Below are 16,577 nucleotides of genomic sequence, written 5' to 3'. Positions count from 1 at the left end.
CACTGGCTCCTCCCTCTATGCCCCTCCTCCAGACCTCAGTTAGATTCTGTGCCCAGAGGAGAAAGGGTGCACTGCAGAGAGCTCTCCAGAGTTTTCTGTTTTAAAAGAATTTTGTGAGGTTCTTTATTTTCAGGGAGTCCTGTTGGCAACAGGCTCCCTGCATCGTGGGACTGAGGAGAGAGAGAAGCAGGGCTGGCTTTACGGTTGGGCTCTGTTTCTAGGCTACTGGACACAATTAGCTCCAGAGGGTGTCAGAACACAGGTCTCACCTGGGGTTCGTCCCGGAGCCGCGCCGCCGTCCTCCTCACAGATGCCGAAGATAGAAGCCGGGTGAGTATGAGAAGGCAGAAGACATCAGGCGGCAGAAGACATTAGATCTTCATGAGGTAAGGTGCGCAGCGGTAAGCTGCGCGCCATTGCTCCCACTATACACACACAGAGCAGCACTGAAGGGTGCAGGGCGCTGGGGGGGGCGCCCTGGGCAGCAATATTCCTCACTTCTGGGCATGTTAAGATGGATTAGGCTGCGGAGGCAGTAAATCCAAGAATCCCCCGCCATTTTAATAAAAAAAGCACTGGGACCGAAGCCCGCCGTCGGGTGGGCGGGGCTTGATCCTCAGCACTAACCAGCGCCATTTTCTCCACAGAAGCTGCATGCTGAACGCTGGCTCCCTGGTCTCTCCCCTGCCGAACTTCACAGGCTGGAAAAAAGAGGAGGGGGGCACAGTGGCGACGCAGTGAGTGGGAATTGGAATATTATTATATAAAAAAGCGTTATCTGGTCATATTTTTCCACAGTGTTATTAAGCGCTGGGTGTGTGCTGGCATACTCTCTCTGTCTCTCCTAAGGGCCTAGTTGGGGTTTTGTCCCCTTGTAGGTTAATCCCGGTGTGTGTGGGGTGTCGGTACGTGGTGCCGACATGTCTGACGCGGAAAGCTTCTCCAAGGAGGAGGTGGAGCAAATGAGTGGTGTGTCCCCGTCGGTTGTGCCGACTCCGGAATGGATGGACATGTGGCATATGTTGAATGCAAGTGTGGCATCTTTACATAAAAGGCTTGATAAGGCTGAATTAGGGGGGACATCAGGGGGTCAATCCTCGGATTGGACCGACTCACAGGGCCCGTCGCGGTCTCAAAAGCGTCCCTTAACACGACACTACTACCGACACGGATTCTGATTCCAGTGTCGACTATGACGAAGTAAAATTGCACCCTAGGGTGACTAAAACCATTCAGTGTATGATTGTGGCAATAAGGGATGTGTTGCATATTGAGGATGAACCCTCGGTCCCCGACACAAGGGTACACATGTTTAAGGGAAAGAAACAGATTATTAATTTTCCCACATCTCATGAATTAAATGATTTCTTTAGAAAAGCTTGGGAGACTCCGGAAAAGAGACCGCAGATCCCCAAAAGAATTTATGTGGCATACCCCTTCCCTAAGCAGGACAGGGAGATTTGGGAATCATCCCCCACTGTGGACAAGGCCCTGACGCGCTTGTCCAAGAAAGTGGCGCTACCGTCTCCTGACACAGCGGCCCTTAAGGACCCTGCAGATCGCAGGCAAGAAACTACCTTAAAGTGTATTTATTCTCATACGGGTACTGTGCTAAGACCGACAATTGCGTCGGCATGGGTGTGTAGCGCAATTGCAGCTTGGACAGATGAGCTGACAGATCAATTTGATAATATGGATAAGGATACTATATTCTTAACTCTAGCCCATATTAAAGACGCAGTCTTATTTATGAGGGATGCTCAAAGGGACATTGGACTGCTAGCTTCTAGGGCCAATGCCATGTCTATCTCGGCGAGAAGATCCTTATGTACTCGCCAATGGACGGGTGATGCGGATTCCAAAAAACATATGGAAGTACTACCCTATAATGGTGAGGTATTGTTTGGGGATGGGCTGACGGACCTGGTTTCCACAGCTACAGCAGGTAAATCAAATTTTTTACCATATATTCCCCAACAGCAAAAGAAAGTAACACCCTATCAGATGCAGTCCTTTCGGTCGCACAAGTCCAGAAGAGGTCGGGGATCCTCTTTCCTCGCCAGAGGTAAGGGCAGAGGCAAGAGAGCACCTGCTTAGGCAGGTGCCCAGGACCAAAAGTCCTCCCCGGCTGCTCCAAAACCCACAGCATGACGCTGGGGCTCCCCTGAGGGAGTCCGCACCGGTGGGGGCACGTCTTCGACTTTTCAGTCAGACCTGGGTCAGATCAGACCTGAATCCCTGGGTGTTGGAAATAGTTTCCCAGGGTTACAAACTGGAATCCGAGGAGGTGCCCCCGCGCCGATTTTTCAAATCGGCCCTACCAGCTTCCACATCGGAAAGGGATGTAGGGTTAGCTGCAATTCAAACGCTGTGTATACAGCAAGTGATAATCAAGGTTCCCCTGCACCAGCAGGGAAGAGGTTACTACTCAACCCTATTTGTGGTCCCGAAACCGGACGGTTCGGTCAGACCTATTTTGAATCTGAAATCCCTAAACCTGTACATAAAAAGATTCAAATTCAAAATGGAATTACTCAGAGCGATAATAGCCAACATGGAGAAGGGGGAGTTTATGGTGTCTCTGGACATAAAGGATGCGTACCTTCATGTCCCCATATATGCCCCCCATCAGGAATACCTGAGATTCGCTGTACAGGATTGTCATTACCAATTTCAGACGTTGCAGTTTGGACTTTCCACGCCCCGAGGATTTTCACCAAGATAATGGCGGAGATGATGGTGGTCCTGCGCAAGCATGGAGTCACAATTATCCCATACTTGGACGATCTCCTGATAAAAGCGAGATCAAGAGAGAAGTTGCTGAGCAGTGTGGCGCTCTCTCTGAGAGTGCTCCAGCAACACTGTTGGATTCTAAATCTACCGAAGTCACAGTTGATTCCGACAACTCGACTACCGTTCCTAGGTATGATACTGGATACGGAACAAATGAAGGTCTTCCTCCCAATAGAGAAAGCACAGGACATCCAGAACATGGTCAGAGACCTGCTAAAACCGAAAAGGGTGTCAGTTCACCAATGCACTAGAGTTCTGGGAAAAATGGTGGCGGCCTACGAGGCCATTCCCTTCGGAAGGTTCCATGCAAGGACTTTTCAATGGGACCTTCTGGACAAGTGGTCCGGGTCCCATTTGCACTTACATCGGAAAATAACTCTGTCCCCAGGGGCCAGAGTGTCTCTCCTGTGGTGGTTGCAAAGTGCTCACCTGCTGGAGGGTCGCCGGTTCGGAATTCAGGACTGGATCCTGGTTACCACGGACGCGAGCCTCCGAGGATGGGGAGCGGTCACACGGAAAAAATTTTCAGGGACTTTGGTCAGACCAGGAGTCCTGTCTACACATCTATGTGTTGGAACTCAGGGCCATTTACAACGGCTTTCGACAAGCGGAGAGTCCTCTTCGAAACCTACCGGTTCTGATTCAATCAGACAGTGTCACAGCAGTGGCTCATGTGAACCGCCAAGGCGGGACAAGAAGCAGAGTCGCGATGGCGGAAGCCACCAGGATTCTTCGCTGGGCGGAAAATCATGTAAGCGCTCTGTCGGCTGTCTTCATTCCGGGAGTGGACAACTGGGAAGCAGACTTCCTCAGCAGACACGATCTCCATCCAGGAGAGTGGGGACTTCATCAAGAAGTCTTTGCAGACATAACACGTCTTTGGGGAACTCCTCAAATAGACATGATGGCGTCACGCCTCAACAAAAAGCTTCAGAGGTATTGTGCCAGGTCTCGGGACCCTCAGGCAGTGGCAGTAGACGCTCTGATAACACCGTAGGTGTTCAAATTGGTCTATGTGTTTCCTCCTCTTCCTCTCATCACAAAAGTGTTGAGGATCATAAGGCAAAGAAGAGTACAGACGATACTCGTTGTCCCAGACTGGCCTCGAAGGGCCTGGTACTCAGATCTACAAGAGATGCTCACAGGAGATCCCTGGACTCTTCCTCTGAGGGAAGACCTGTTGCAACAGGGGCCCTGTGTATTTCAGGACTTACCGCGGTTACGTTTGACGGCATGGCGGTTGAACGCCGAATCCTAGAGAAAAAGGGGATTCCGGAAGAGGTCATCCCTACTTTAATAAAGGCTAGGAAGGAGGTGACGGTTAAGCATTATCGCCGTATCTGGCGAAAGTATGTGTCTTGGTGTGAGACCAAGAATGCACCTACGGAAGATTTTCATCTGGGTCGTTTTCTCCAATTCCTACAGACAGGAGTGGATATGGGCCTGAAATTAGGCACTGTTAAGGTACAGATTTCGGCCCTCTCGATTTTCTTTCAGAAGGAATTGGCTTCTCTTCCAGAAGTCCAGACGTTTGTAAAGGGAGTGCTACACATCCAGCCTCCTTTTGTGCCTCCAGTGGCACCGTGGGACCTCAACGTGGTGTTGCAGTTCCTAAAATCACACTGGTTTGAACCGCATAACAAGGTTGAGTTGAAATTTCTTACTTGGAAGGTGGTCATGTTGTTGGCCTTGGCATCAGCAAGGCGAGTATCAGAATTGGCGGCTTTGTCACACAAGAGCCCCTACTTGATTTTTCATGTGGATCGAGCTGAATTGAGGACACGTCCGCAATTTTTGCTTAAGGTGGTTTCTTCATTCCATGTGAATCAACCTATTGTGGTGCCTGTGGCTACAAGTGACCTGGGGGATTCCAGATCCCTGGACGTAGTCAGGGCCTTAAAGATTTATGTAGCCAGGACGGCTAGAATTAGGAAAACAGAGGCTCTGTTTGTCCTGTATGCGGCTAATAAGATTGGCGCACCTGCTTCGAAGCAGACTATTGCTCGCTGGATCTGTAATACGATTCAGCAGGCTCACTCTACGGCTGGATTGCCGGTACCAAATTCGGTTCAGGCCCATTCCACTAGGAAGGTGGGCTCTTCTTGGGCGGCTGCCCGAGGCGTCTCGGCATTACAACTTTGCCGAGCGGCGACTTGGTCGGGGTCAAACACTTTTGCTAAATTCTACAAGTTTGATACCCTGGCTGATGAGGACCTAGCATTTGCTCAGTCGGTGCTGCAGAGTCATACGCACTCTCCCGCCCGATTGGATGCTTTGGTATAAACCCCATGGTCCTTACGGAGTCCCCAGCATCCTCCTAGGACGTAAGAGAAAATAAGATTTTAAACCTACCGGTAAATCTATTTCTCCTAGTCCGTAGAGGATGCTGGGCGCCCGTCCCAGTGCGGAAACTCTGCAAGACTTGTATATAGTTGTTGCTTACATAAGGGTTATGTTACAGTTGAAATCGGTCTTGGACCGTTACAGTTGTTGTTCATACGCTTAACTGGTTTATGTATGATCCAGGTTACATGGTATGATTGGTGTGGGCTGGTATGAATCTTGCCCTTGGATTTCTAAATCCTGCCTTGTATTGTCCATCTCCTCTGGGCACAGTTCTCTAACTGAGGTCTGGAGGAGGGGCATAGAGGGAGGAGCCAGTGCACACCCATAGTCAAAATTCTTTTTAGGTGCCATATCTCCTGCGGAGCCCGTCTATACCCCATGGTCCTTACGGAGTCCCCAGCATCCTCTACGGACTAGGAGAAATAGATTTACCGGTAGGTTTAAAATCTTATTTTCTGTGTGTACACAGTTGGCAGGCTTTGTAAGGGAGGCCTGAAAGTCTTACATGATTTAAATAAAACTATTAAGAAGTACATTTTTAAGATTTTTAAATACTCCGGCTTTGTTTTATGTCAATATTTGTACTTTTCATAATGTACACAGTGTATTTATTGTAACATTGCCTTGGCTCACACCATGACTGAAATAATGATGATTATTTTTTATATTAGGAATTTCCTATGACTTTCTATTTAAAAGATTGTGGGGAAAATTAATGATAGAACTGATGTGATCTGTATTTTTTTATTTTTTATTTTAAATCCTAGACAAATGAAAAAATAACACATTTACCTGAATAACTGAAAGTTAAGCAGATAAATGAATCTTTAAAATAGAAGTACAGGTTGAGTATCCCATATCCAAATATTCCGATATGCGGAATTTTTGGAGTGAGATAGTGAAACCTTTGTTTCCTGATGGCTCAATGTACACAAACTTTGTTTAATAGACAGTTATTAAAAATATTGTATTAAATTACCTTCAGGCTGTGTGTATATGGTGTATATGAAACATAAATGCATTCTGTGCTGAGACTTGGGTCCCATCGCCATGATATCTCATTATGGTATGCAGTTATTCCAAAATACGGAAAAATCCTATATCCAAAATAATTATGGTCCCATCATTTGTATAAGGGATACTCAACCTGTACTGAACCTCTGAGTAACCAATGTGGGACTTACATCTACATTCACTTGGTTATAAGGTGCACGTGGAAAGACTTCAGTTCTGGTATCCCTGTTTCTCTAAAGTCCTAGTGGATGCTGGGGACTCCGAAAGGACCATGGGGAATAGCGGCTCCGCAGGAGACTGGGCACATCTAAAGAAAGCTTTAGGACTAACTGGTGTGCACTGGCTCCTCCCCCTATGACCCTCCTCCAAGCCTCAGTTAGATTTCTGTGCCCGACGAGAAGGGTGCACACTAGGGGCTCTCCTGAGCTTCTTAGTGAAAGTTTTAGTTTAGGTTTGTTATTTTCAGTGAGACCTGCTGGCAACAGGCTCACTGCATCGAGGGACTAAGGGGAGAAGAAGCGAACTCACCTGCGTGCAGAGTGGATTGGGCTTCTTGGCTACTGGACATTAGCTCCAGAGGGACGATCACAGGCCCAGCCATGGATGGGTCCCGGAGCCGCGCCGCCGGCCCCCTTACAGATGCTGAAGCAAGAAGAGGTCCATAAATCGGCGGCAGAAGACTTTCCTGTCTTCATAAGGTAGCGCACAGCACTGCAGCTGTGCGCCATTGCTCTCAGCACACTTCACACTCCGGTCACTGAGGGTGCGGGGCGCTGGGGGAAGCGCCCTGAGACGCAATAAAACATACCTTACATGGCAAAAAATACATCACATATAGCTCCTGGGCTATATGGATGCATTTAACCCCTGCCAGAATATACAAAAAACCGGGAGATCAGGCCGCCGTAAAGGGGGCGGAGCCTATCTCCTCAGCACACTGGCGCCATTTTCCCTCACAGCTCAGTTGGAGGGAAGCTCCCTGCTCTTCCCTGCAGTCACTACACTACAGAAAAAAGAGAGGGGGGCACTAATTAGGCGCAGTATTAAAACATACAGCAGCTATAAGGGGAAGAACACTTATATAAGGTTATCCCTGTATATATATATATAGCGCTTTGGTGTGTGCTGGCATACTCTCCCTCTGTCTCCCCAAAGGGCTAGTGGGGTCCTGTCCTCTATCAGAGCATTCCCTGTGTGTGTGCTGTGTGTCGGTACGTTTGTGTCGACATGTATGAGGAGAAAAATTATGTGGAGACGGAGCAGAGTGTCTGTAACAGTGATGTCACCCCCTAGGGGGTCGACACCTGAGTGGATGTACTGTTGAAAATTACGTGACAGTGTCAGCTCTATATAAAAAAAACAGTGGTTGACATGAGACAGCCGGCTACTCAGCTTGTGCCTGTCCAGACGTCTCATAGGCCGTCAGGGGCTCTAAAGCGGCCGTTACCTCAGATGGCAGATACAGACGCCGACACGGATACTGACTCCTGTGTCGACGGTGAAGAGACAACCGTGATTTCCAGTAGGGCCACACGTTACATGATTGAGACAATGGAAAATGTTTTTATACATTTCCGATAATACGAGTACCACCAAAAAGGGGTATTATGTTCGGTGAGGGAAAAACTACCTGTAGTTTTCCTGAATCTGAGAAATAAAATGAGGTGTGTGATGATGCGTGGGTTTCCCCCCGATAACAAATTTCTTAAAAAGTATTGGCTGCATAGCCTTTCCCGCCAGAGGTTAGGGTGCGTTGGGAAACACCCCCTAGGGGGGATAAGGCGCTCACACGCTTGTAAGAACAAGGGCTCTACCCTCTCATGAGATGGCCGCCCTTAAGGATCCTGCTGATAGAAAGCAGGAGGGTATCCAAAAAGGTATTTACACACATACTGGTGTTATACTGCGACCAGCTATCGCCTCAGCCTGGAGGTGCAGTGCTGGGTTGGCATGGTCGGATTCCCTGACTGGAAATATTGATATCCTAGATAAGGATAGTATATTATTGCCTATAGAGCATTTAAAAGATGCATTTCTATATATGCATGATGCACAGCGGAATAATTGCCGACTGGCATCAAGTATAAGTGCGTTGTCCAAGTCTACCAGTAAAATGGTCAGGTGATGCGGATTCCAAACGGCATTTGGAAGTATTGCCTTTGAAAGGGGACATTTGGGGTCGGTCTTTTAGACCTGGTGGCCACGGCAACAGCTGGGAAATCCACGTTGGTACCCCAGGTCGCCTCTCAAAATAAGACGCCGTATTATCAGGCGCAGTCCTTTTTTGGCAAGCGGACAAAAGGTTCCTCTTTTCTGCTCGTGACAGAGGGAGAGGAAAAAGTCTGTAGAGATCAGCCAGTTCCCAGGCACGGTGGGGGCCCGTTCTCAATGAATTTCAGTGCGCAGTGGGCTCACTCGCAAGTAGACCCCTGGATCCTTCAGGTAATATCTCAGGGGTACATATTGGAATTCGAGACGTCTCCCCCTCGCCGTTTCCAAAAGTCGGCTTTACCGACGTCTCCCTCTGACAGGGAGGCAGTTTTGGAAGCCATTCACAAGCTGTATTCCCAGCAGGTGATAATCGAGGTACCCCTCCTGCAACAGGGAACGGGGTATTATTCCACACTATTGTGGTACCGAAGCCAGACTGCTCGGTGAGACCGATTCTAAAATCTAAAATCTTTGAACACTTACATACAGAGGTTCAAATTCAAGATTGAGTCACTCAGAGCAGTGATTGCGAACCTGGAAGAAGGGGACTACATGATGTCTCGGGACATCAAGGATGCCTACCTTCATGTCAAAATTTACCCTTCTCACCAAGGGTACCTCAGGTTATGGTACAGAACTGTCACTATCAGTTCAGACGCTATCGTAGGGATGGTCCACGGCACCCCGGGTCTTTACCAAGGTAATGGACGAAATGATATCCCTTAGAAGGAAGGGAATTTTAGTTATCCCTTACTTGGACGATTCCCTGATTACGGGTAAGATCCAGGGAACAGTTGGAGGTCGGTGTAGCACTATCTCAGGTAGTGTTGCGGCAGCACGATTGGATTCTCAATATTCCAAAATCGCAGCTGGTTCCGACGACTTGTCTTCTGTTTCCTAGGGATGATCCTGGACACAGTCCAGAAAAAAGGTGTTTCTCCCGGAAGAGAGAGCCAGGGAGTTATCCGAGCTAATCAGGAACCTCCTAAAACCGAACCAAGTCTCAGTTCATCAATGCACAAGGGTTCTGGGTAAAAATGGTGGCTTCCTACGAAGCAATCCCATTCGTTAGATTCCACGCAAGAACTTTCCAGTGGAACCTACTGGACAAATGGTCCGGGTCGCATTTTCAGATGCATCAGCGGATAACCCTGTCGCCAAGGACAAGGGTATCCATCCTGTAGTGGTTGCAGAGTGCTCATCTTCTAGAGGGCCGCAGATTCGGCATTCAGGACTGGGTCGTGGTGACCACGGATGCCAGCCTGCGAGGCTGGGGAGCAGTCACACAGGGAAGGAATATCCAGGGCTTAGGGTCAAGCCTGGATACATCACTTCACATAAATATCCTGAAGCTAAGGGCCATTTACAATGCTCTAAGCTTAGCGAGACCTCTGCTTCAAGGTCAGCCGGTGTTGATCCAGTCGGACAACATCATGGCAGTCACCCACGTAAACAGACAGGGTGGCACAAGAAGCAGGAGGGCAATGGCAGAAGCTGCAAGGATTCTTCGCTGGGCGGAAAATCATGTGATAGCACTGTCAACAGTATTCATTCCGGGAGTGGACAACTGGGAAGCAGACTTCCTCAGCACGACCTCCACCCGGGAGAGTGGGGACTTCACCCAGAAGTCGTCCACATGATTAAAAAACTCGACAGGTATTGCGCCAGGTCAAGAGACCCTCAGGCAATAGTTGTAGACGCTCTGGTAACACAGTGGGTGTACCAGTCAGTGTATGTGTTCCCTCCTCTGCCTCTCATACCCAAGGTACTGAGATTGATAAGATGGAGAGGAGAAAGCACTATATTCGTGGCTCCGGATTGGCCAAGAAGGACTTGGTAACCGGAACTTCAAGAGATGCTCACGGAGGATCCGTGGCCTCTACCTCTAAGAAGGGACCTGCTCCAGCAAGGACCCTGTCTGTTCCAAGACTTACCGCGGCTGCGTTTGACGGCATGCCGGTTGAACACCGGATCCTGAAGGAAAAAAAGCATTCCGGATGAAGTCATCCATATCCTGATCTAAAGCCAGGAAGGATGTAACCGCAAAAACATTATCACCGCAATTGGCGAAAATATGTTGCGTAGTGCGAGGCCAGTAAGGCCCGACGGAGGAAATTCAACTGTGTCGATTCCTACATTTCCTGCAAACAGGAGTGTCTATGGGCCTGAAATTGGGGTCCATTAAGGTTCAGATTTCGGCCCTGTCAATTTTCTTCCAAAAAAGAACTAGCTTCAGTCCCTGAAGTTTAGACGTTTGTAAAAGGGGTACTGCATATACAGCCTCCTTTTGTGCCTCCAGTGGCAATTTGGGATCTCAATGTAGTTTGGGTTCCAAAAGTCACATTGGTTTGAACCACTTAAATCTGTGGAGTTAAAATATCTCACATGGAAAGTGGTCATGCTGTTGGCCCTGGCCTGGGCCAGGCGCGTGTCAGAATTGGCGGCTTTATCCTGTAAAAGCCCTTATCTGATTTTCCATTCGGACAGGGCGGAATTGAGGACTCGTCCTCAGTTTCTCCCTAAGGTGGTTCCAGCGTTTTCACCTGAACCAACCTATTGTGGTGCCTGCGGCTACTAGGGACTTGGAGGAATCCAAGTTGCTGGATGTTGTCAGGGCCCTGAAAATATTTCCAGGACGGCTGGAGTCAGGAAATCTGACTCGCTGTTTATCCTGTATGCACCCAACAAGCTGGGTGCTCCTGCTTCTAAGCAGACTATTGCTCGTTGGATTTGTAGTACAATTCAGCTTGCACATTCTGTGGCTGGCCTGCCACAGCTAAAATCTGTAAAAGCCCGTTCCACAAGGAAAGTGGGCTCATCTTGGGCGGCTGCCCGAGGGGTCTCGGCTTTACAACTTTGCCGAGCAGCTACTTGGTCAGGGGCAAACACGTTTGCTAAATTCTACAAATTTGATACCCTGGCTGAGGAGGACCTGGAGTTCTCTCATTCGGTGCTGCAGAGTCATCCGCACTCTCCCGCCCGTTTGGGAGCTTTGGTATAATCCCCATGGTCCTTTCGGAGTCCCCAGCATCCACTAGGACGTTAGAGAAAATAAGAATTTACTTACCGATAATTCTATTTCTCATAGTCCGTAGTGGATGCTGGGCGCCCATCCCAAGTGCGGATTGTCTGCATTACTTGTACATAGTTATTGTTACAAAAATCGGGTTATTGTTGTTGTGAGCCATCTTTTCAGAGGCTCCTTCTGTTATCATGCTGTTAACTGGGTTCAGATCACAAGTTGTACGGTGTGATTGGTGTGGCTGGTATGAGTCTTACCCGGGATTCAAAATCCTTCCTTATTGTGTACGCTCGTCCGGGCACAGTATCCTAACTGAGGCTTGGAGGAGGGTCATAGGGGGAGGAGCCAGTGCACACCAGTTAGTCCTAAAGCTTTCTTTAGATGTGCCCAGTCTCCTGCGGAGCCGCTATTCCCCATGGTCCTTTCGGAGTCCCCAGCATCCACTACGGACTATGAGAAATAGAATTATCGGTAAGTAAATTCTTATTTTTCCATTTTTAAAATGACAATCTACAAAATGCCGATAAAATGTGATGTACCTCCATAAAAGGGTTGATCAATTGTATGTAGCTTATTTCTATTGTGACTATGTTGTTAGCAGTTATGGATATCATAAATGCATGCCTAGCTGAACCTCCCTCGTGGTGGTACTATGCTTTAAAACTTGAAAAACGTGCGTAATCACAAGCCTAGCACAGATCAATAGGAATGTGACACATGACCCTGGACTCTCTTATCTGCCTAATCCACATCAAATGATCTGTGCTCATTACAGAGATTTCAGCCATGTCCAGTGATTTTTTCCAAATGTGTAATATAATTATCAGTGCTGTGGAGACAGTGCCATTGATTTACCTAGGCCATTCATTTCAATGAAGGATCTACAAATAGCACACAACTTCATAGGAATCCGTGTGAAAAATGCACTCCTAGTGGGTTATGTACACAGTATGCTCCCTTACAAATCAATGGACTTTAGTCTGGTGACCTGTTTCAACATATGGAACCTTAAAGTATCATTAAAAACTCTTGCTGTACATGCACACAGATATAAGTATGAATGCAGAATATGATGACTCTTTATATTTGCATGTACTGCACTAGCATTAAAAAATTAAGTCAGATGCAGCTTTGGATTATTAGTGGGTAACCAGCATTAAGTTTAGATGCTTAAGTGACCTGCAGTATAGGAATTCATGCTAAAGCTTACCGCACATTTGCCATTCCTGACGCATGCCAAAATAGCTGGTGCAGCTCATTCTATGGTTATAGGGTCCAACAGTAGGGGATCCTGGCAATATGAATAATATCACAGTATAACTGGAAGCCCTAACTGGCCTCGGGTACAGCAAGTAAATATTTTTATCTGTACCCCACTACCTACCTACTTTGCTAACAGGCCTGGTAATTGTTTATGTGCATGTTAAGGGCCCTACTCACTGGCCGACCCGCCGCCGAGCTGCCCGACGGCGGATACGGCCGACGAGCGACCCGGCGGCGGGGGGGCAGTGAAGGGGGGAGTGAAGTTTCTTCACTCCCCCCGTCACGCGGCTGCATTGAAGTGCAGGCAAATATGGACGAGATCGTCCATATTGGCCTGCATGCACAGCCGAAGGGAGACCAGCGATGAACGAGCGCGGAGCCGTGCATCGTTCATCGCAGGAGTCTCCACACTGAAAGATATGAACGAGTTCTCGTTCATTTATGAACGAGATCGTTCATATCTTTCAAAAAATCGGCCAGTGTGTAGGGCCCTTTACAGGTGTAGCAAGCATTAAAGTAACATTTAACATCACAATTAAGTGTAATATATTGTAATATATACATTATTATTTCTCTATCGTCCTAGTGGATGCTGGGGTTCCTGAAAGGACCATGGGGAATAGCGGCTCCGCAGGAGACAGGGCACAAAAAGTAAAGCTTTTCCAGATCAGGTGGTGTGCACTGGCTCCTCCCCCTATGACCCTCCTCCAGACTCCAGTTAGATTTTTGTGCCCGGCCGAGAAGGGTGCAATCTAGGTGGCTCTCCTAAAGAGCTGCTTAGAAAAAGTTTTTAGCTTAGGTTTTTTATTTTACAGTGAGTCCTGCTGGCAACAGGATCACTGCAACGAGGGACTGAGGGGAGAAGAAGTGAACTCACCTGCGTGCAGGATGGATTGGCTTCTTGGCTACTGGACATCAGCTCCAGAGGGACGATCACAGGTACAGCCTGGATGGTCACCGGAGCCGCGCCGCCGGCCCCCTTGCAGATGCTGAAGTCAGAAGAGGTCCAGAATCGGCGGCTGAAGACTCCTGCAGTCTTCTAAAGGTAGCGCACAGCACTGCAGCTGTGCGCCATTTTCCTCTCAGCACACTTCACACGCAGTCACTGAGGGTGCAGGGCGCTGGGGGGGGGCGCCCTGGGAGGCAAATGTAACCTATATAAAGGCTAAAAATACCTCACATATAGCCCCCAGAGGCTATATGGAGATATTTAACCCCTGCCTGGATTCACTAAATAGCGGGAGACGAGCCCGCCGGAAAAGGGGCGGGGCCTATCTCCTCAGCACACGGCGCCATTTCCTCTCACAGCTCCGCTGGTCAGGACGGCTCCCAGGTCTCTCCCCTGCACTGCACTACAGAAACAGGGTAAAACAGAGAGGGGGGGCAAATTTATGGCGATATTTTGATATATATAAAGCAGCAATAAGGGAGCACTTATTATAAGGCTATCCCTGTTATATATAGCGCTTTTGGTGTGTGCTGGCAAACTCTCCCTCTGTCTCCCCAAAGGGCTAGTGGGTCCTGTCTTCGTTAGGAGCATTCCCTGTGTGTCTGCTGTGTGTCGGTACGTGTGTGTCGACATGTATGAGGACGATATTGGTGTGGAGGCGGAGCAATTGCCAAATATGAGGATGTCACCCCCTAGGGAGTCGACACCAGAATGGATGCCTTTATTTATGGAACTACGGGATAGTGTCAACACGCTAAAGCAGTCGTTTGACGACATGAGACGGCCGGACAATCAATTAGTGCCTGTCCAGGCGACTCAAACACCGTCAGGGGCTGTGAAACGCCCTTTGCCTCAGTCGGTCGACACAGACCCAGACACAGGCACTGACTCCAGTGGTGACGGTGACGAATCAACCGTATTTTCCAGTAGGGCCACACGTTATATGATTTTGGCAATGAAGGAGGCGTTACATTTAGCTGATACTACAGGTACCACTAAACAGGGTATTATGTGGGGTGTGAAAAAACTACCTATAGTTTTTCCTGAATCAGAAGAATTAAATGACGTGTGTAATGAAGCGTGGGTTGCCCCTGATAAAAAGCTGATAATTTCAAAGAAATTATTGGCATTATACCCTTTCCCGCCAGAGGTTAGGGAGCGCTGGGAAACACCTCCTAGGGTGGACAAGGCGCTAGCACGCTTATCTAAACAAGTGGCGTTACCCTCTCCTGAGACGGCCGCACTTAAAGATCCATCAGATAGGAGGATGGAAAATATCCAAAAAAGTATATACACACATGCAGGTGTTATACTACGACCAGCTATAGCGACTGCCTGGATGTGCAGTGCTGGGGTAGTTTGGTCAGAGTTCCTGATTGAAAATATTGATACCCTGGACAGGGACAATATTTTACTGTCGTTAGAACAAATAAAGGATGCATTTCTTTATATGCGTGATGCACAGAGGGATATCTGCACACTGGCATCACGGGTAAGTGCTATGTCCATTTCGGCCAGAAGAGCTTTATGGACGCGACAGTGGACAGGCGATGCGGATTCAAAACGACATATGGAAGTTTTGCCGTATAAAGGGGAGGAGTTATTTGGAGTCGGTCTATCAGATTTGGTGGCCACGGCTACAGCCGGGAAATCCATCTTTCTACCTCAAGTCACTCCCCAACAGAAAAAGGCACCGACTTTTCAACCGCAGCCCTTTCGTTCCTTTAAAAATAAGAGAGCAAAGGGCTATTCATATCTGCCACGAGGCAGAGGTCGAGGGAAGAGACAGCAACAGGCAGCTCCTTCCCAGGAACAGAAGCCTTCCCCGGCTTCTACAAAAGCCTCAGCATGACGCTGGGGCTTCTCAAGCGGACTCGGGGACGGTGGGTGGTCGTCTCAAAAATTACAGCGCGCAGTGGGCTCACTCGCAGGTAGATCCCTGGATCCTGCAGATAATATCTCGGGGGTACAGGTTGGAATTAGAGACAGATCCACCTCGCCGTTTCCTGAAGTCTGCTTTACCAACGTCCCCCTCCGAAAGGGAGACGGTTTTGGAAGCCATTCACAAGCTGTACTCTCAGCAGGTGATAGTCAAGGTACCTCTTCTACAACAAGGGAAGGGGTATTATTCCACTCTTTTTGTGGTACCGAAGCCGGATGGCTCGGTAAGGCCTATTCTAAATCTGAAGTCCTTGAACCTGTACATAAAGAAGTTCAAGTTCAAGATGGAGTCACTCAGAGCAGTGATAGCGAACCTGGAAGAGGGGGACTTTATGGTATCCTTGGACATCAAGGATGCGTATCTCCACGTTCCAATTTACCCCTCACACCAGGGGTACCTCAGGTTCGTTGTACAAAACTGTCACTATCAGTTTCAGACGCTGCCGTTCGGATTGTCCACGGCACCTCGGGTCTTTACAAAGGTAATGGCCGAGATGATGATTCTTCTTCGAAGAAAAGGCATATTAATTATCCCATACTTGGACGATCTCCTAATAAGGGCAAGGTCCAGAGAACAGCTAGAGATGGGATTAGCACTGTCGCAAGAAGTGCTAAAACAGCACGGGTGGATTCTGAATATTCCAAAATCCCAGTTAATGCCGACAACTCGTCTGCTGTTCCTAGGGATGATTCTGGACACGGTTCAGAAAAAGGTTTTTCTCCCGGAGGAAAAAGCCAAGGAGTTATCCGAGCTTGTCAGGAACCTCCTAAAACCAGGAAAGGTGTCTGTACATCAATGCACAAGAGTCCTGGGAAAAATGGTGGCTTCTTACGAAGCAATTCCATTCGGCAGATTCCACGCAAGAATTTTCCAAAGGGATCTGTTGGACAAATGGTCAGGGTCGCATCTTCAGATGCACCTGCGGATAACCCTGTCTCCAAGGACAAGGGTGTCTCTTCTGTGGTGGTTGCAGAGTGCTCATCTATTGGAGGGCCGCAGATTCGGCATACAGGATTGGATCCTGGTGACCACGGACG

At 48.4% G+C, this 16,577-nt stretch overlaps 1 protein-coding gene across 1 annotated transcript in view; it reads left to right on the top strand.

Annotated features, from left to right (window-relative positions):
* SLC39A6 (solute carrier family 39 member 6) overlaps nt 1-16,577 on the top strand; it is a 164,197-nt gene that overhangs the window by 91,589 nt on the left and 56,031 nt on the right. The gene's annotated exons all lie outside the window — the stretch shown is intronic.

Source organism: Pseudophryne corroboree, chromosome 5 (assembly GCF_028390025.1).
Source record: "Pseudophryne corroboree isolate aPseCor3 chromosome 5, aPseCor3.hap2, whole genome shotgun sequence".
Taxonomy (NCBI): Eukaryota; Metazoa; Chordata; class Amphibia; order Anura; family Myobatrachidae; genus Pseudophryne; species Pseudophryne corroboree.
This window is presented reverse-complemented; position numbering and strand designations above follow the sequence as displayed.